This window comes from Salmo salar, chromosome ssa19 (genome assembly GCF_905237065.1).
Source record: "Salmo salar chromosome ssa19, Ssal_v3.1, whole genome shotgun sequence".
Taxonomy (NCBI): domain Eukaryota; kingdom Metazoa; phylum Chordata; class Actinopteri; order Salmoniformes; family Salmonidae; genus Salmo; species Salmo salar.
Genome location: NC_059460.1, coordinates 85962315 through 85983236, shown reverse-complemented (window position 1 = coordinate 85983236; position 20922 = coordinate 85962315).

The following is a 20922-nucleotide window of genomic DNA, read 5'->3' as shown; positions in this document are numbered from 1 at the left end:
AAATCTGTCCTTTAGTTTGATGAGTCAAAATTTGAGGTACCAAACGCTGTGTCTTGTGAGACGCAGAGTAGGTGAACTGATGATCTCTGCATGTGTTGTTCCCACCGTGAAGCATGGAGGAGGAGGTGTGATGGTGTGGGGGTGCTTTGCTGGTGACACTGTCTGTGATTTATTTAGAATTCAAGGCACACTTAACCAGCATGGCTACCACGGCATTCTGCAGTGACACGGCATCCAATATGGTTTGCGCCTGTTTTTCAACAGGACAATGACTCAACACACCTCCAGGGTGTGGAAGGGCTATTTGACCAAGAAGGAGAGTGATGGAGTGCTGTATCAGATGACCTGGCCTCCACAATCCCCCAACCTCAACACAATTGAGATGGTTTAGGATGAGTTGGACCACAGATTGAAGGAAAAGCAGCCAATAAGTGCTTAGCATATGTGACCCGATTCAGGAAACTAGGCGTATGTCGCAAGTCACAACCTCACAGGAGAGCTGTTTGAATGTAAAAAAATACTTATTTCATCAAAATGCGTTTTTTTGGCAGAAATGCCTTCTCAAATACGTGAACTTTCAAGTGCCTTAATATCAAACTTGTATGCCATCTGTAAATACGAATAAAATTGTTAAATTACGAGCCTTGTTGGTTTAGCCACAGAAAAAGTGAGCAACCTTCCCGCTAGCCAGGATTGGCTGAGATAATGAGTGGGCTGGACATGCCGAGAGATGAGCTTAGATTGGTCTACCATGTAGTCCACATCTGTCTATTGGAGCTGGTCAGTATGTTTAGGTAATCGTGTCGAACGCGGCTTTATATATTTTTTTATTGCGTAGTAAAACTGTAGAAACCTAATGTCAAGTTAAAGTGTACTGTTAGCTAGCTAACGTTAGCTGGCTGGCTCAATAGCTAATGTTATGTGTATACTCTCCACTTTCTGGAGGACCGAGTTTTGAAATCAGTGGAATTTGAGTTGTTATTGGCTTCCCCATGTTATTGTTTGTTGTTGGCTTGCCAATGTTATCTTTTGTTGTTGGCTTGCCCATGTTATTGTTTGTTGTTTGCTTCCCCATGTTATCGTTTGTTGTTGGCTTCCCCATGTTATCGTTTGTTGTTTGCTTCCCCATGTTATCGTTTCTTGTTGGCTTCCCCATGTTATCGATTGTTGGCTCCACTGCTGGAAATGGATGCCATTATTTTAGCTGGGGAGCTGCTGTTGCTGTGTTGTCAGAGAACGGTAAGTGCTCCACCGCTTCCTCACTTCCTGATTTAGCCTCCAGTATTTTTTGAAGAGGCTGGGAATCTGTGTCCTCTGACAGATAATATTTATTGTGCCTTTAGTCAAGCATCTGACAGTTTCTGGATCGACGGGGTTTGGAGACAGTGGTTAGTTTAAATCTGCGATGAGCCAACTATTTTACAGATCTTTGGCAGCATCGTTGTGAGGGTGGTCACTCCCATCGGCTCTTGTGTGTACCTGAAACATATACTCCATAATAACATTAGCTAATAGTTAGGCCTACAGAACGACCAGTTATATTGTCACGGTACATTAGAATGGTTTAATAGCTAGTTAACAGTTACATACCATATGTATCCATTCACTGGTGAGCAGCTTTGTTGCACTCCTCTTTCCTCAATGTTTTAATTACGGCGTCAGACACATTGTTGCTCGTTGTGAATTCGGTGTCCTTCTGTATATTCCATGCCAGACTGAGAGGGAGGTCGATGATGTGTCGGTGCAAACAAGCTCTGAGTCCAGCGTAGCTGCTAATCCCATATTCTTCGCTATTATTAATGTTTCTCACTGAACCATAAAAGACCCGTAGAATGATGTTCAGCTGCATTTTTTTGTTATCAAACTCACATTGTGTCCCTTTTCCTGCACAGCACTCAGTGAAGAAGGTTAAGTGCCCACTTTGTTTGTTTATTATTATTATTTGTTATTTTAGTTTCTCTCGTGTTCATCTAAATGTTTATTTTCTACATGTCGAAACTATTTTTGATGTGTCAAGGTGAAAAGGGCTAAACATCACACGGCTAAATGCTGTTTTAGCTAATCAGCATACAGTATATGCCATATACTTAACTAATCTTGTCAAAACACCATGACAGGCTGTTGGTAATATATGAGACAACAGTTAAATATTAGTAGATAACAATATTATATAAGACAAGGACACCTGACAAGGACACCTGACAAGGACACCTGACAAGGACACACTCTGGGCCTGTGTTTGAGCTATTCACTGTCATGCAATCAGAAAAAATGGATTCTGGCCACTTTCCTTAGTAACTATGGACTGCGTTGTACAAACTGAAACGGAACACAAACTAAATGGGGACACATCCACCCACCAAGAAGATCACAGATGGGACTGAACCATTCAATCTCTTTACAATGACATACAATGTACCAACCAGTCGTTTACATTGTACTGTATACCGTATAGGGTGCCAGTCAATCCATAACGTGTGTGTGTGTGTGTCTGTGTGTGTGTGTGTCTGTGTTTGTGTGTGCAGCATACGTATGTAACAGGGTTGGTATTGATTCTATTCCTATTGGTTTATTGAATTTACATATCAACATGGTGCTTTGTCATTGGTCAGGCTTGCAGATAGGGGGAGATTGTGAATGTAAATTCTTCCCAGTCTGATATTGACAATAATGCATGTTATTAAACCACTAAGGCCCTGGGGGTGTGGTCTACTGTATGGGGGTGCGGTCTACTGTCTGGGGGTGCGGTTGACTGTCTGGGGGTGCGGTCGACTGTCTGGGGGTGTGGTCTACTGTCTGGGGGTGCGGTCTACTGTCTGGGGGTGCGGTCGACTGTCTGGGGGTGCGGTCTACTGTCTGGGGGTGCGGTCGACTGTCTGGGGGTGCGGTCTACTGTCTGGGGGTGCGGTCGACTGTCTGGGGGTGTGGTCTACTGTCTGGGGGTGTGGTATTCTGTATGGCCAATATACCACAGCTAAGGTCTTTATCCAGGCACGACGCAAATCGAAACCCACAAAGTCCAGAGGTTCCCTATTCTATTATAAACTGGTTTCCAACTTAATTAGAGCAGAAAAAATAAATGTTTTGTCATATCCGTGGTATAGTGTCTGATATACCACGGCTTTCAGCCAATCAGCATTCAGGGCTTAAACCACCCAGTTTATAATTACGTATTTACAATGGATACACTATATACATTTCCATATATATGTGTACGGTACCTGTTACCTTTCCATATATATGTGTACGGTACCTGTTACCTTTCCATATATATGTGTACGGTACCTGTTACCTCCATATATATATATATATATATATATATATATATATATATATATATATATATATATATATATATATATGTGTATGGTACCTGTTACCTCTCCATATATATGTGTACGGTACCTGTTACCTCTCCATATATATATATATATATGTGTATGGTACCTGTTACCTCTCCATATATATGTGTACTGTACCTGTTACCTCTCCATATATATGTGTACGGTACCTGTTACCTTTCCATATATATATACCTTTCCACATATATATATATGTGTATGGTACCTGTTACCTCTCCATATATATGTGTACTGTACCTGTTACCTCTCCATATATATGTGTACGGTACCTGTTACCTCTCCATATATATATATATATATATATATATATATATATATATGTGTATGGTACCTGTTACCTCTCCATATGTATGTGTACGGTATCTGTTACCTCTCCATATATATATATATATATGTGTATGGTACCTGTTACCTCTCCATATATATGTGTACGGTACCTGTTAGATATTGGGGGCTTCCTTGCATGTGCTTTTGTTATTGCTGTGAGTTAGCTAGCACGCTCTAATTGGCAGGCTAGCTATCACGCTCTAGTTAGCTAGCACGCTCTAATTGGCAGGCTAGCTATCACGCTCTAGTTAGCTAGCACGCTCTAATTGGCAGGCTAGCTAGCACGCTCTAGTTAGCTAGCACGCTCCAATTGGCAGGCTAGCTAGCACGCTCTAGTTAGCTAGCACGCTCTAATTGGCAGGCTAGCTATCATGCTCTAATTGGCAGGCTAGCTAGCACGCTCTAGTTAGCTAGCACGCTCCAATTGGCAGGCTAGCTAGCACGCTCTAATTGACCTTAGCTCCCTTTTCATTCAATGTTATTTTCATGGAGCTAGGCGTCCCGCTAGCAGGTCATCTTCCGGTGAACCTGGAGGGCGCGCAATTCAAATAAATAATCATACAAATGATGGATATTAAACATTTAGGTACATACAAGTGTCTTATATCGGTTAAAAGCTTCAATTCTTGTTAATCTAACTGCGCTGTCTGGTTTACAGTAAGCTTTAGAGCGAAAGCATGCCATGCGATTGTTTGAGGACGGCAGCCCATAACAAAATATTTTTCCACCGGCACAGGTTTCATAAATTCACAAATAGCGATTAAATATTCACTTACTTTTTGAAAATCTTCCTCTGATTTGTCATCCAAAGGGTCCCAGCTACAACATGTAGTGTCGTTTTGTTAGATAAAATCCTTTATATCCCAAAAAGTATGTTTATTTGGCGCCATCGATTTGAGTAATCCACTCATTCAACATGCAGAGAAATGTTTAACTTTGTTAAAACAAGTCAAATGACATTTATATTTAATCCTCAGATACCCTAAAATGTAATTAAACTATAATATTTCATAGAAGTATGTTCAATAAGAAAATTATATTAGCAGGTGTGTGTCTTCTTCGTCGCGTACACGAATTTCCAAGTCTGTGTCCCTGTGGTAAAACTCATATTTCTTCCTCGTTTTGGAAGAAACAAGCCTGAAACCTTGAACAAAGACCACTGACACCCAGTGGAAGCCATAGGAATTGCTTACTGGGAGCTAGATTGATTTTTTTCCCTATACTTTCCATTGGAAGAGCATGGGCTCTCTCCAAAAAGAATTCTGGTTATTTTTTCTTTGTGTATTCTCCTACCATATCTATTGTGTTATCGTCTCCTACATTATTTTAACATTTCTACAAACTTCAGAGTGTTTTCTTTCCAATGGTACCAATTACATGCATATCCTGGCTTCAGGGCCTGAACAACAGGCAGTTTACTTTGGGCACGTCAGTCAGGTGGAAATTGAGAAAAATAGACCTTAGCCTGAAGAAGTTTCTAACAGACAAATCACTCATCTACAGCCATCAACATACTGTTATCTAGCTGAATAAACTAAGTTTGAGCCTATTCCTGGAAACATTGAACCACTGTAGTTTACATTAATTATAATTTCTAAGTGGAAGTTGGAAAAGTTATATTTGAGTGTTTCAGCGAATGGTTAGTGAGGGAGGCCCTGCTCTCTCGCTTCCGCAGTTGTTTAGTTAATTTTCATTCCAATCTCCTTTGCATTAGCGTAGCCTCTCCTGTAGCCTGTCAACTATGTGTCGGTCTATCCCTGTTCTCTCCTCTCTGCACAGGCCACACAAACGCTTCACACCGCGTGGCCGCTGCCACTCTAACCTGGTGGTCCCAGCGCGCACGACCCACATGGAGTTCCAGGTCTCCGGCAGCCTCTGGAACTGCCGGTCTGCGGCCAACAAGGCAGAGTTCATCTCAGCCTATGCTACCCTCCAGTCCCTCGACTTCTTGGCGCTGACGGAAACATGGATTACCACAGAAAACACTGCTACTCCTAATGCTCTCTCCTCGTCTGAACACGTGTTCTCGCATACCCCGAGAGCATCTGGTCAGCGGGGTGGTGGCACTGGAATCCTCATCTCTCCCAAGTGGACATTCTGTCTTTCTCCCCTGACCCATCTGTCGATCTCCTCCTTTGAATTCCATGCTGTCACAGTCACTAGCCCATTCAAGCTTAACATCCTTATCATTTATCGCCCTCCAGGTTCCCTTGGAGAGTTCATCAATGAGCTTGACGCCTTGATAAGTTCCTTTCCTGAGGATGGCTCACCCCTCACAATTCTGGGTGACTTTAACCTCCCTATGTCTACATTTGACTCATTTCTCTCTGCCTCCTTCTTTCCACTCCTCTTCTCTTTTGACCTCATCCTCTCACCGTCCCCCCCTACTCACAAGGCAGGCAATATGCTTGACCTCATCTTTACTGGATGCTGTTCTTCTACTAATCTCACTGCAACTCCCCTCCAAGTCTCCGACCACTACCTTGTATCCTTTTCCCTCTCACTCTCCTCCAACACTACTCACTCTGCCCCTAATGAGATGGTATTGCGCCGTCGCAACCTTGGCTCTCTCTCTCCTGCTACTCTCCTCTTCCATCCTATCATCTCTTCCCTCTGCTCAATCCTTCTCCAACCAATCTCCTGATTTTGCCTCCTCAACCCTTCTCTCCTCCCTTTCTGCATCCTTTGACTCGCTATGTCCCCTATCCTCCCGACCGGCTCGGTCCTCCCCTCCTGCTCCGTGGCTTGACGACTCATTGTGAGCTCACAGAACAGGGCTCCGGGCAGCCGAGCGGAAATGGAGGAAAACTAGCCTCCCTGCGGACCTGGCATCTTTTCACTCCCTCTTCTCCACATTTTCTTCCTCTGTTTCTGTTTCTGCTGCTAAAGCCACTTTCTACCACTCTAAATTCCAAGCATCTGCCTCTAACCCTAGGAAGCTCTTTGCGACCTTCTCCTCCCTCCTGAATTCTCCTCCCCCTCCCCCTTCCTCCCTCTCTGCGGATTACTTTGTCAACCATTTTGAAAAGAAGGTTGACGACATCCGATCCTCGTTTGTTAAGTCAAACGACACCGCTGGTCCTGCGCACATTGCCCTACCCTATGCTTTGACCTCTTTCTCCCCTCTCTCTCCAGATGAAATCTTGCGACTTGTGACGGCTGGCCGCCCAACAACCTGCCCGCTTGACCCTATCCCCTCCTCTCTTCTCCAGACCATTTCCGGAGACCTTCTCCCTTACCTCACCTCGCTCATCAACTCATCCTTGACCGCTGGCTATGTCCCTTCCGTCTTCAAGAGAGCGAGAGTTGCACCCCTTCTCAAAAAACCTACACTCGATCTCTCCGATGTCAACAACTACAGACCAGTATCCCTTCTTTCTTTTCTCTCCAAAACTCTTGAACGCGCCGTCCTTGGCCAGCTCTCTTGCTATCTCTCTCAGAATGACCTTCTTGATCCAAATCAGGCAGGTTTCAAGACTGGTCATTCAACTGAGACTGCTCTTCTCTGTATCACGGAGGCTCTCCGCACTGCTAAAGCTAACTCTCTCTCCTCTGCTCTCATCCTTCTAGACCTATCTGCTGCCTTTGATACTGTGAACCATCAGATCCTCCTCTCCACCCTCTCTGAGTTGGGCATCTCTGGCGCGGCTCACTCTTGGATTGCATCCTACCTGACAGGTCACTCCTACCAGGTGGCGTGGCGAGAATCCCTCTCCGCACCACGTGCTTTCACCACTGGTGTCCCCCAGGGCTCAGTTCTAGGCCCTCTCCTATTCTCGCTATATACCAAGTCACTTGGCTCTGTCATATCCTCACATGGTCTCTCCTATCATTGCTACGCAGACGACACACAATTAATCTTCTCCTTTCCCCCTTCTGATAACCAGGTGGCGAATCGCATCTCTGCATGTCTGGCAGACATATCAGTGTGGATGACGGATCACCACCTCAAGCTGAACCTCGGCAAGACGGAGCTGCTCTTCCTCCCGGGGAAGGACTGCCCGTTCCATGATCTCGCCATCACGGTTGACAACTCCATTGTGTCCTCCTCCCAGAGTGCTAAGAGCCTTGACGTGACCCTGGACAACACCCTGTCGTTCTCCGCTAACATCAAGGCGGTGACCCGATCCTGTAGGTTCATGCTCTACAACATTCGCAGAGTACGACCCTGCCTCACACAGGAAGCGACGCAGGTCCTAATCCAGGCACTTGTCATCTCCCGTCTGGATTACTTAAACTCGCTGTTGGCGGGGCTCCCTGCCTGTGCCAATAAACCCCTACAACTCATCCAGAACGCCGCAGCCCGTCTGGTGTTCAACCTTCCCAAGTTCTCTCACGTCACCCCGCTCCTCCACACACTCCACTGGCTTCCAGTTGAAGCTCGCATCTGCTACAAGACCATGGTGCTTGCCTACGGAGCTGTGAGGGGAACGGCACCTCCGTACCTTCAGGCTCTGATCAGTCCCTACACCCAAACAAGGGCATTGCGTTCATCCACCTCTGGCCTGCTCACCTCCCTACCTCTGCGGAAGCACAGTTCCCGCTCAGCCCAGTCAAAACTGTTCGCTGCTCTGGCACCCCAATCGTGGAACAAGCTCCCTCACGACGCCAGGACAGCGGAGTCAATCACCACCTTCCGGAGACACCTGAAACCCCACCTCTTTAAGGAATACATGGGATAGAATTAAGTAATCCTTCTACCCCCCCCTACCCTCCCCCCAAAAAAAGATATAGATGTACTGTTGTAAAGTGGTTGTTCCACTGGATATCATAAGGTGAATGCACCAATTTGTAAGTCGCTCTAGATAAGAGCGTCTGCTAAATGACGTAAATGTAAATGTTACACTGGAGCATATTGGGTAATTATCTTTAGATTAATACTCACATAGATAGATAATAGATATATGAACCATGAAAACTACACTGACTGTTTGGCTGGTTGACCCACGCGGTCAAATGCTGTTTCTAGGGGGTGTTGGGGTTAGAATTACTTTAAGGGTTAGTGGTAGGAGCTAGGGTTAGGTTTAGGGTTAGGGTTCAGGTTAGGGTTAATTTCAGTTTTAGGGTTAGGGTTCAGGTTAGGGTAAGGGTAAGAGTACGGGTTAGGGTTAGGGGTTAGGGAAAATAGGATTTTGAATGGGACTGAATTGTGTGTTCTCATAAGATTAACTGTACAAGACTGTGTGTGTGTGTGTGTGTGTGTGTGTGTGTGTGTGTGTGTGTGTGTGTGTGTGTGTGTGTGCGTGCTTGCGTATGATACATGTGTGTGTGTGTGTGATAGCAGATAGCAGGAATATGGCTGGGGAGGGGCACGGATCCCTTTAATGGACCAGCAAAACCATAAAGATGCCAAGACAACATTAAATATTGATGTAGATGAATGGAGGAGTAGATGGATAGTTCAATGCATAATGGGTGGCTAACACCATCACTATAGATAAGTCATGTTTCATTAATCCACTCTGTTAAACACCATCACTATAGATAAGTCATGTTTTATTAATCCACTCTGTCTAAATCCCTGAACTCAATCCTATAGAAAATGTGTGTGTGTCACGTCCTGACCATAGTAAGATGTGATTTTCTATGGTAGAGTAGGTCAGGGCGTGACAGGGGGTGTTTTGTGTTTTTCGATTTCTATGTTTAAGTTCTAGTTTTTCTATTTCTATGTTGTTGTTTTTTTTGGGTTGATCTCCAATTGGAGGCAGCTGGTCCTTGTTGCCTCTGATTGGAGATCATATTTAAGTAGGGTTTTTTTTTCTCCACCTGTGTTTGTGGGCAGTTATTTTCTGTTTAGTCTTTGTACCTGACAGAACTGTGTTTCTGATCGTTTGCCTTTTGTTATTTTGTCTTTAGTGTTTTTGAGTTAATATCAATATGCGCACTCAACACGCTACGTTTTGGTCCCCTCTATACGACGCTCGTTACAGTGGGCAGAACTGATAAAGCATGTGTGAGCAAGGAGGCCTACAAACCTGACTCAGTTACACCAGCTCTGTCAGGAGGAATGGGCCAAAATTCACCCAACTCATTGTGGGAAGCTTGTGGAAGGCTACCCGAAACGTTTGACCCAAGTTAAACAATTTATAGGCAATGTTACCAAATACTAATTGAGTGTATGTAAACTTCTGACCCACTGGGATTGTGATGAAATAAATAAAAGCTGAAATAAATAATTCTCTCTACTATTATTCTGACATTTCACATTCTTAAAATAAAGTGTTTATCGTAACAGACCTAAGACAGGGAGTTTTTACTTGGAATTGTGAAAAACTGAGTTTAAATTTAGTTGGCTAAGGTGTACGTAAACATCCGACTTCAACTGTACCTACTCATTTACTCTCCTCAGCCTGTCCTTAGTGTGAAGGGACAACACAAAGTAGTTCTCCTCAGCCTGTCCTTAGTGTGAAGGGACAACACAAAGTAGTTCTCCTCAGCCTGTCCTTAGTGTGAAGGGACTACACAAAGTAGTTCTCCTCAGCCTGTCCATAGTGTGAAGGGACTTCACAAAGTAGTTCTCCTCAGCCTGTCCATAGTGTGAAGAGACTACACAAAGTAGTTCTCCTCAGCCTGTCCATAGTGTGAAGGGACTTCACAAAGTAGTTCATAGGTTTAATCCACAGTGCACTTTTTGTCATTCTATCTGCTTTTTCTGTCTGTCTATCTGCTATCTGTCTGTCTGTCTGTCTGTCTGTCTGTCTGTCTGTCTGTCTGTCTGTCTGTCTGTCTGTCTGTCTGTCTGTCTGTCTGTCTGTCTGTCTGTCTGTCTGTCTGTCTGTCTGTCTGTCTGTCTGTCTGTCTGTCTGTCTGTCTGTCTGTCTGTCTGTCTGTCTGTCTGTCTGTCTGTCTGTCTGTCTGTCTGTCTGTCTGTCTGTCTGTCTGTCTTCCCTCAACGAGTCCCAGACAACAGCTGCACTGACAGTCTCAAACCCTCTGTCTCCTTTGATGACCTCATCCCTGGTCCCCATCCCTGGTCCTGTGTGGTAGCGGCAGTGGGTCTGTTGGTCTCTCTGGGGTGTCTGTCTGATTGACTGTATAGCCAAAGTTCCCAGGGTTCCCTGCTTTGTACCCGGCTGTTTCTCAAACAGCTCCAGGCAGCAGAGAGAAACGCCTCGGGCTGAAAAATGATAAATTAGAATAACTTTTTTTTTTTTTTTTTACCAAATCAGGATATTAATGCAAGGCTGAGGCTAAGTCTGACTATGAAAGGCTCTGGAAATTTAACAAAATGTCTCTTTTATGGAGTGGAATCAAAGGACAATGTTATTGACATGAATGTGTTTGTGCTTTTGAAAGGCAATCATATGAAATAGAGAAACATCACGTTGGGATTCTTGCTGCTTCTGTGGTGTCATTTTCATGTTGGTGTTGAAGTGGCTCAATGTGTTTTCTTGTCCACATAATAACAAGTACAAATTGGGAATAGTTCCATTTTAATTGACTGCGAAATATTCCCTGAAATATATTACATGCATGTAATGCAATGAATTCGGGATATAATTATAATTTTTTAAAATTATAATTAGGTTTGAGGTTTTTTGTCCCCTACGTAATTTGATAAACATTATTAAGACCTTCTCATACCATTGTATTTTTCCATAAATGTCCACGTACGTCAGGTAGTTATGTGTGTAAAAGAGCAGGGTTCACTACGTAGCTGCTTATAGAAAGTCCTTCAGAACAGAACGGCAAGGTGAGATTCCAGTGATGTGTGGAATACTAAGCTCTCAACTCCTCACCAGACCTGTATACCGTTCACATAGGGAGAGAGAGAGAGAGAGAGAGAGAGAGAGAGAGAGAGAGAGAGAGAGAGAGAGAGAGAGAGAGAGAGAGAGAGAGAGAGAGAGAGAGAGAGAGAGAGAGAAGAGAGGGGGGGAAAAGAGAGAGAGAGAGAGAAAGAGGGAAAGAGGGAGAGAGAGAGAGAGAGGGAAAGAGGGAAAGAGGGAGAGAGAGAGAGAGAGGGAAAGAGAGAGACCAGTGAATCATTGTCACTGTGGTGTTCTGTTTGTGTGGGCTCTCCTGTCACATAGACCTGCGATATCATCTTTCTAAGCCCCACACGATGTCGTGTGACCACGACTCGCTGACTGCTATGCGCCCCCAGACTGATGATGCAGACATACTGTAAAGACAACGTAAGGCTCTGAATTGTGCCTGATCGCTGTTGTTAGCCTTAAAACCCCTATCTCCGGGCATCACACCAAAGCCTAATAGTTTTCTCAACGCTGTACCCTTGTCCCATTCAGTAGTGGATGGGACTGACGGTATTCACCGATGAACAGAGCATCTCGATAGAGATATGTAGATAAATACCAAGGTTACTGTAAGGGGTCATCTAAAGGTAGATGAAATTAAAGGTTATATTTTATTTATTTTATTTATTCCACATTTATTTAACCAGGTAGGCAAGTTGAGAACAAGTTCTCATTTACAACTGCGATCTGGTCAAGATAAAGCAAAGCAGTTCGACAACATACAACATCACAGAGTTACACATGGAATAAACAAAACATACAGTCAATAACAGATTAGAAAAAAAGTCTACAGTGTGTGCAAATGAGGTAAGATAAGGGAGGAAAGGCAATAAAATAGGCCATAGTGGCGAGGTAATTACTAAGCAATTAAGCAATTAAACAACTTAGCAATTAAACACTGGAGTGATAGATGTGCAGAAGATAAATGTGCAAGTAGAGATACTGGGGTGCATAGGAGCAAGATAAATAAATAAATACAGTATGGGGATGAGGTAGATTGATGGGCTATTTATAGATTGGCTATGTACAGGTGCAGTGATCTGTGAGCTGCTCTGACAGCTGGTGCTTAAAGCTGGTGAGGGAGATATGAGTCTCCAGCTTCAGCGATTTTTGCAGTTCGCTCCAGTCATTGGCAGCAGAGAACTGGAAGGAAAGGCGGCCAAAGGAGGAATTGGCTTTGGGGATGACCAGTGAGATATACCTGCTGGAGCGCGTGCTACGGGTGGGTGCTGCTATGGTGACCAGTGAGCTGAGATGAGGTGGGGCTTTACCTAGCAAATACTTATAGATGACCTGGAGCCAGTGGGTTTGGCGACGAGTATGAAGCGAGGGCCAGCCAACGAGAGCATACAGGTCACAGTGGTGGGTAGTATAAGTGGCTTTGGTGACAAAACGGATGGCACTGTGATAGACTGCATCCAATTTGTTGAGTAGAGTGTTGGAGGCTATTTTGTAAATGACATCGCCGAAGTCGAGGATCGGTAGGATAGTCAGTTTTACGAGGGTTTGTTTGGCAGCATGTGTGAAGGATGCTTTGTTGCAATATAGGAAGCCGATTCTAGATTTAATTTTGGATTGGAGATGCTTAATGTGAGTCTGGAAGGAGAGTTTACAGTCTAACCAGACACCTAATTATTTGTAGTTGTCTATATATTCTAAGTCAGAACGGTCCAGATTAGTGATGCTGGACGGGCGGGCAGCGATCGGTTGAAGAGCATGCATTTAGTTTTATTTGCGTTTAAGAGCAGTTGGAGGCCACGGAAGGAGAGTTGTATGGCATTGAAGCTCGTCTGGAGGTTAGTTAACACAGTGTCCAAAGAAGGGCCAGAAGTATACAGAATGGTGTTGTCTGCGTGGAGGTGGATCAGAGAATCCGATCTATGTTATGTATCTCTATATCTACTGTGGTGTAAAGGTTACATCTCTATGTTATGTATCTCTATATCTACTGTGGTGTAAAGGTTACATCTCTATGTTATGTATCTCTATATCTACTGTGGCGTATACACAACATCCATTATTCAGTGAAACTGACGGAAGACCGTTTCCCAACACATCTGGTTCAGGCTGGCAAGACACGTAGAATGTAAATAGCTGTGAATTTGACTAAACATGAAAAAACGATTGGTCTGCTTTGTTGTTCCGGAGCTGCGTTATAATGACGAGCTCAACGACCTGATTGATGATATCATTACCACTGATTAGCTATTATGAGACCAAATAATAATTCTTGAAACGTGTTTAACACTGATCAATACATCAATATCTCAGCTGTTTAACACCGATCAATACATCAATATCTCAGCTGATTAACACCGATCAATACATCAATATCTCAGCTGTTTAACACTCCGATCAATACATCAATATCTCAGCTGTTTAACACCGATCAATTCATCAATATCTCAGCCGATTAACACTGATCAATACATCAATATCTCAGCTGATTAACACTGATCAATACATCAATATCTCAGCTGTTTAACACTGATCAATACATCAATATCTCAGCTGTTTAACACTGATCAATATCTCACTTGTTTAACACTGATCAATACATAAATATCTCACTTGTATAACACTGATCAATACATCAATATCACACCTGTACCATCAGTATGTCCAACCAACAATGTCTCAAGTCCTTCAAAAATACTTATTTAGTTAAAACCAGTGCAAGATATCAGATGGCCGTAAGGTTCTGAACAGAAAACAAATAAAATACTACATTCTTTACATGTTTTTAACATCATATTAGCAAATCAGTCTCGTGCTGTAGGTTTGGAGTCTCTATGTTTCTATTATCACAGACATTAGGGACAGTAGTATACCTCACTGAAGTAGAGAGAGAAACAGACAGGGAGGAGGGGGGTAGAGAGAGAGAGAGAGAGAGGGGGAGGGAGAGAGAGTGCGAGAGAGGTAGGGGTGTGGAGAGAGAGGTGTAAAGAGAGGGGGAGGGGGTAGAGAGAGAGGGGGGAGAGCGAGGGGGAAGAGAGAGAGAGAGAGAGAGACTGTGTGAGGCTGAGAGGCAGATAGAGAGAGAGGGGGAGAAAGAGAAAAGGGAGAGGGGGAGAGTGGGAGAGAGAGAGGGAGAGAGATAGAGAGAGGGAGAGAGAGAGAGGAAGGGAGAGACAGAGGGAGAGAGAGAGAGAGAGGGAGAGAGAGAGAGGAAGGGAGAGAGAGAGGGAGAGAGAGAGAGAGAGGGAGAGAGAGAGCGGGAGAGAGAGAGGGAGAGAGAAGTAGAGAGGTAGTAATATGCAGTCAGAGAAAGGGAGAGAGGCAGTAACAGGAAAGGCCCGACGCAGTGTTACTGCTCTCAAAAGGCCTGATGCAGTGTCCTGCTGAGAGCAGTAACAGGAAAGGCCTGATGCAGTGTCCTGCTGAGAGCAGTAACAGGAAAGGCCTGATGCAGTGTCCTGCTGAGAGGCAGTAACAGGAAAGGCCTGACGCAGTGTCCTGCTGAGAGCAGTAACAGGAAAGGCCTGATGCAGTGTCCTGCTGAGAGCAGTAACAGGAAAGGCCTGATGCAGTGTCCTGCTGAGAGGCAGTAACAGGAAAGGCCTGATGCAGTGTCCTGCTGAGAGCAGTAACAGGAAAGGCCTGATGCAGTGTCCTGCTGAGAGCAGTAACAGGAAAGGCCTGATGCAGTGTCCTGCTGAGAGGCAGTAACAGGAAAGGCCTGATGCAGTGTCCTGCTGAGAGCAGTAACAGGAAAGGCCTGATGCAGTGTCCTGCTGAGAGGCAGTAACAGGAAAGGCCTGATGCAGTGTCCTGCTGAGAGCTCTGTCTTCTATTTGACACTACGGCTGTTTTCTTAGCTTCAACTTGACTCTCCAACTTGAGTCCAGCTGATGTTGATCCGTCTCTCTGATTTTTAACTACCTCGCTCCATGATTGGTTATGATCGTTAAGTATACATCTATAACTGTGTTGATTGGTTCATTTTTTGTTCGTCATGTGATAGCCTCACTTATAGTTGTCTCTTCGCTTGTAACTCCAGTACGCTGTGAGGTTTTGTGCTAGAGTGTGTGTTTGTTTGTCTGTCTGTGTCTGTGTGTGTGTGTGTGTGTGTCTGTCAGCAGAATCCAGTGAGACAGGTTGATGCGGGTGAGGAATCCATTAGCCAGATACAGAATCCATTCCTCAGTAAGACCAGCCGGAGCTGGTGGAGGCCTGGAGCCCCAGAGATAGGCCTGTCAACCAGGAGCCGGAGTGATGGAGAGGCCTCACCATGGTGTAGAAGACCCTGGCTCTCTGGCTCCCCTCTCCCCCCACGCACTGCCTGCTACTGGGGCAGGGGCTGCATGTCACCTCAACTCAACACAATCCAGATGTACTGTGCATGTGGGTGTGTGTGTGTGTGTGTGTGTGTGTGTGTGTGTGTGTGTGTGTGTGTGTGTGTGTGTGTGTGTGTGTGTGTGTGTGTGTGTGTTTTTTGTGAGCGTGTGTTCGTGTGTGTCTGTGTGTGCGAACACTAAGGCCATGGTAGTGTGCCAGTATTCACCACAGGGTCTGTACAGGAGCTGCCTGCCTGCCTGCCTGCCTGCCTGCCTGCCTGCCTGCCTGCCTGCCTGCCTGCCTCTCTCTCTCCAGGGCCTGGATATTTCCATTATATCAAGGGAACTGGTTGAAATTCCTTAACCCTGACAGACAGCAACATGCCTCAGCCTTCTGACCAGGAGACAGTCCCACAGGGGATCAGTCTGGACCTGTGATATCTAAGGGACATAATGTTTAAAATAATTAATACTAATAAAAAAATGTCAAGTAGCTTGCTCCTCGTTAAGTAGATTTAAATACATGTATATCCATTGTAACAACATTGTTTTTATAGATTTTGTTCGTTAACAATTAATTATTCTAATTTCTCCTGGTTAGCCTATTGTCTGCAAAGGTTGTTACATTGTAACTAGGTAGTAATTCTAAAGGTTATACTGGGGTTCACATTAAGTGGCTTCAAGTATATTCTACGTAGGTCAATTTAAATAAATACATTATTCACATGACTGGGAATACAGATATATATCGGTTGGTCCCAGATGCCTTAAAAACAAAAAAGGTAGGGGGCGTGGATCAGAAAACCAGTCCGTATCTGGTGTGACCACGATTTGTCTCATGCAGCGAGACACATCTCCTTCACATAGAGTTGATCAGACTGTTGATTGTGGCCTGTGGAATGTTGTCTCACTCCTCTTCAATGGCTTGTTTGAAGTTGCTGGATATTGGCAGGAACTGGAACACGCTGTCGTACACGTTAATGCATAGTAGAGGTCGACCGATTAATCCGGAATGGCCGATTAATTAGGGCCAACTTCAAGTGTTCATAACAATCGGTAAATCGGTATTTTTGGCCACCGATTTGCCGTTTAAAAAAAAATAATTTTTACACCTTTATTTAACTGGGCAGATTAAGAACACATTCTTATTTTCAATGACGGCCTAGAAACGGGGGTTAACTGCCTTGTTCAGGGGGGATTCGGGGATTCTTTTTGCAACCTTCCGGTTACTAGTCCAACGCTCTAACCACCTGCCTTACATTGCACTCCACGAGGAGCCTGCATGGCAGGCTGACTACCTGTTACACGAGGGCAGCAAGAAGCCAAGGTAAGTTGCTAGCTAGCATTAAACTTATCTTATAAAAACGATCAATCTTAACATAATCACTAGTTAACTACACATGGTTGATGATATTACCAATAATAAACACGACAGCAACAGTTTTGCAGGCACACAAAACGCATTGCAAAAACAACTACCCACAACTCCAAAGAAAAACACACACTCCTATATAGGACTCCCAATCAAAGGCAACTCAACACCCCTGCCTTCAATTGGGAGTCCTAATCACCAACACAACACTTAACACACAAAAAACCTGCCACGTCCTGACCAAAACTAATACAATACCTCCCTCTGCTGGTCAGGACGTGACAGTACCCCCCCCCTCAAGGTGCAGACCCCGGAATGCACCTAAAAAACGAAAACACACAAAAAAATCCCAATACCCCAACAAAACCAATAAACACTAACCCCTTAACAATAAGGGAGGGAAGGGAGGGTGGCTGCCGTCAACGACGGCACTGTGCTACACCCTCCCTCCCCAACCCACCTATCCTGGAGATGGCTCAGGTGCGGGACGTGGACCTCGCTCCACCTTCGGCGTTGCCCACTTCGGTGGCGCCGATAGCTGTGCCGGGCAGACGGGCCACTCGGGCTGACCCTGGCAGACGGACCATTCTGGCTGGACCGGAGGACAAGCGGGCCACTCGGGCTGGGCCGGAGGACAGGCGGGCCACTCGGGCTGGGCCGGAGGACAGGCGGGCCACTCGGGCTGGGCCGGAGGACAGGCGGGCCACTCGGGCTGGGCCGGAGGACAGGCGGGCCACTCGGGCTGGGCCGGAGGACAGACGGGGCACTCGGGCTGGGCCGGAGGACAGACGGGGCACCCTGGCAGATCCGGGCAGTCGGACCACTCTGGCAGCTCCGGGCAGTCGGGCCACTCTGGCAGCTCCGGGCAGTCGGGCCACTCTGGCAGCTCCGGGCAGTCGGGCCACTCTGGCAGCTCCGGGCAGTCGGGCCACTCTGGCAGCTCCGGGCAGTCGGGCCACTCTGGCATCTCCGGGCAGACGGGCCACTCTGGCAGCTCCGGGCAGTCGGGCCACTCTGGCAGCTCCGGGCAGTCGGGCCACTCTGGCATCTCCGGGCAGACGGGCCACTCTGGCAGCTCCTGACTAGCGGGCGGCTCTGGCGGCTCCTGACTGGCGGGCGGCTCTGGCGACTCATGACTGGCGGGCAGCTCTGGCGACTCTTGACTGGCGGGCAGCTCTGGCGACTCTTGACTGGCGGGCAGCTCTGGCGACTCTTGACTGGCGGGCAGCTCTGGCGACTCTTGACTGGCGGGCAGCTCTTGTGACTCTTGACTGGCGGGCAGCTGTGGTGACTCTTGACTGGCGGGCAGCTCTGGTGACTCTTGACTGGCGGGCAGCTCTGGCGACTCTTGACTGGCGAGGCTGGGCTGACGCACTAGACGCCTGATGCGTGGGGCTGGTACTGAACGTGCCAGCCTGGAGACACGCACCTCCATGCTAGTGCGTATAGCGGGAAACACCGGACCGTAGAGGCGCACTGGCGGTCTTGAGCGCAGGGTTGGCATCACCCCTTCCGGCTCGATGCTCACCTCGCCCTGGCTCATGCGGGGCGCTGGTACTGTGCCTACCAGCCTGAAAATCCCAGGCCTCACCACAGCCCCAACCCCAAAGCACAGGACCTGTCCAGTCTGTCTCTGCCCTACAAGGGTACGGGGAGCTGGCCTGGGGCTCCAATCTCGCCCCACCAAACAGCCCTTGTGCCCCCCCCAAAAAAAATCTTAGGGCTGCCTGTCGGGTTCCCTTAGCTCCCTTAACTTGTCCTCCCAGAATCTTCGCTCATCCTGCCAAGTCCATCCATCCACGCTGTTCTCCTGTGGCTCCCTCCTCTTCCGCTGCTTGGTCCTTTTGTGGTGGGTAGTTCTGTAAGGCTTGTCGTTAGGAATGGACCAAAGCGCAGCGGATATGTGGATACTCATAGTTTTTAATAAACTCAAGTAAAGCATCCACAGGAAAACCAACAATAAACACGACAGCAACAGTTTTGCAGGCACACAAAACGCAGTGCAAAAACAACTACCCACAACCCCAAAGAAAAACACACACTCCTATATAGGACTCCCAATCAAAGGCAACTCAACACACCTGCCTTCAATTGGGAGTCCTAATCACCAACACAACACTTAACACACAAAAAACCTGCCACGTCCTGACCAAAACTAATACAGTACCTCCCTCTGCTGGTCAGGACGTGACAAGCAGTTTGGGCCGCCTGGCTCATTGCGGACTGTGTGAAGTCCATTTATTCCTAACAAAGGCCGTAATTAATTTGCCAGAATTGTACATAATTATGACATAACATTGAAGGTTGTGCAATGTAACAGCAATATTTAGACTTAGGGATGCCACCCGTTAGATAAAATACGGAATGGTTCTATATTTCACTGAAATAATAAACGTTTTGTTTTCGAAATGATAGTTTCCGGATTCGACCATATTAATGACCAAAGGCTCGTATTTCTGTGTGTTATTATGTTATAATGAAGTCTATGATTTGATATTTGATAGAGCAGTCTGACTGAGCGGTGGTAGGCAGCAGCAGCTCGTAAGCATTCATTCAAACAGCATCTTTGTGCGTTTTGCCAGCAGCTCTTCGCAGCTCTTCTTCAAGCATTGCGCTGTTTATGACTTCAAGCCTATCAACTCCCAAGATTAGGCTGGTGTAACCGATGTGAAATGGCTAGCTAGTTAGCGGGGTGCGCGCTAATAGCGTTTCAAACGTCACTCGCTCTGAGACTTGGAGATGTTGTTCCCCTTGCTCTACATGGGTAACGCTGCTTCGTGGCTGTTGTCGGTGTGTTCCTGGTTCGAGCCCAGGTAGGAGCGAGGAGAGGGACGGAAGCTATACTGTTACACTGGCAATACTAAAGTGCCTATAAGAACATCCAATAGTCAAAGGTATATGAAATACATATCGTATAGAGAGAAATAGTCCTATAATTCCTGTAATAACTACAACCTAAAACATCTTACCTGGGAATATTGAAGACTCATGTTAAAAGGAACCACCAGCTTTCATATGTTCTCATGTTCTGAGCAAGGAACTTAAACGTTAGCTTTTTTACATGGCACATATTGCACTTTTACTTTCTTCTCCAACACTGTGTTTTTGCATTATTTAAACCAAATTGAACATGTTTCATTATTTATTTGAGGCTAAATTGATAGTATTTATGAATTATATTAAGTTAAAATAAGTGTTCATTCAGTATTGTTGTAATTGTCATTATTACAAATAAATAAATAAATCGGCAGATTAATCGGTAGCGCCTTTTTGGTCCTCCAATAATCGGTATCGGCGTTGAAAAATCATAAGCGGTCGAGCTCTAATGCAGAGCATCCCAAACATGCTCAATGGGTGAAATGTCTGGTGAGTATGCAGAGCTGGGACATTTTCTACTTCCAGGAATAGTGTAGAAGCCGAATGTGGAGTTCATGGGCTGGTCACACTTGGTCTCTGGTTGTGAGGCCGGTTGGTCTGACTCCAAATACTCTAAAATGTTGTTGGAGGCGGCTTATGGTAGAGAAATTAACATTACATTATCTGGCAACAGCTCTGGTGGACATTCCTGAAGTCAGTGGTGGAAAAAGTACCCAATTGTCAAATGAAAAAGTGAAAGTCACCCAGTAAAATACCCAGTAAAATACCTAGTAAAATACCCATTAAAATACCTAGTAAAATACCCAGTAAAATACCCAGTAAAATAAAAGTAAAATAAAATACTACTAAAACTAAAAACGTATTTGATCTTACTTTATCAAAGTAAACATAATTGTTAAAATATAGTTAAGTATAAAGAGTAAAAGTATAAATCATTAGGAATTCCTTATATT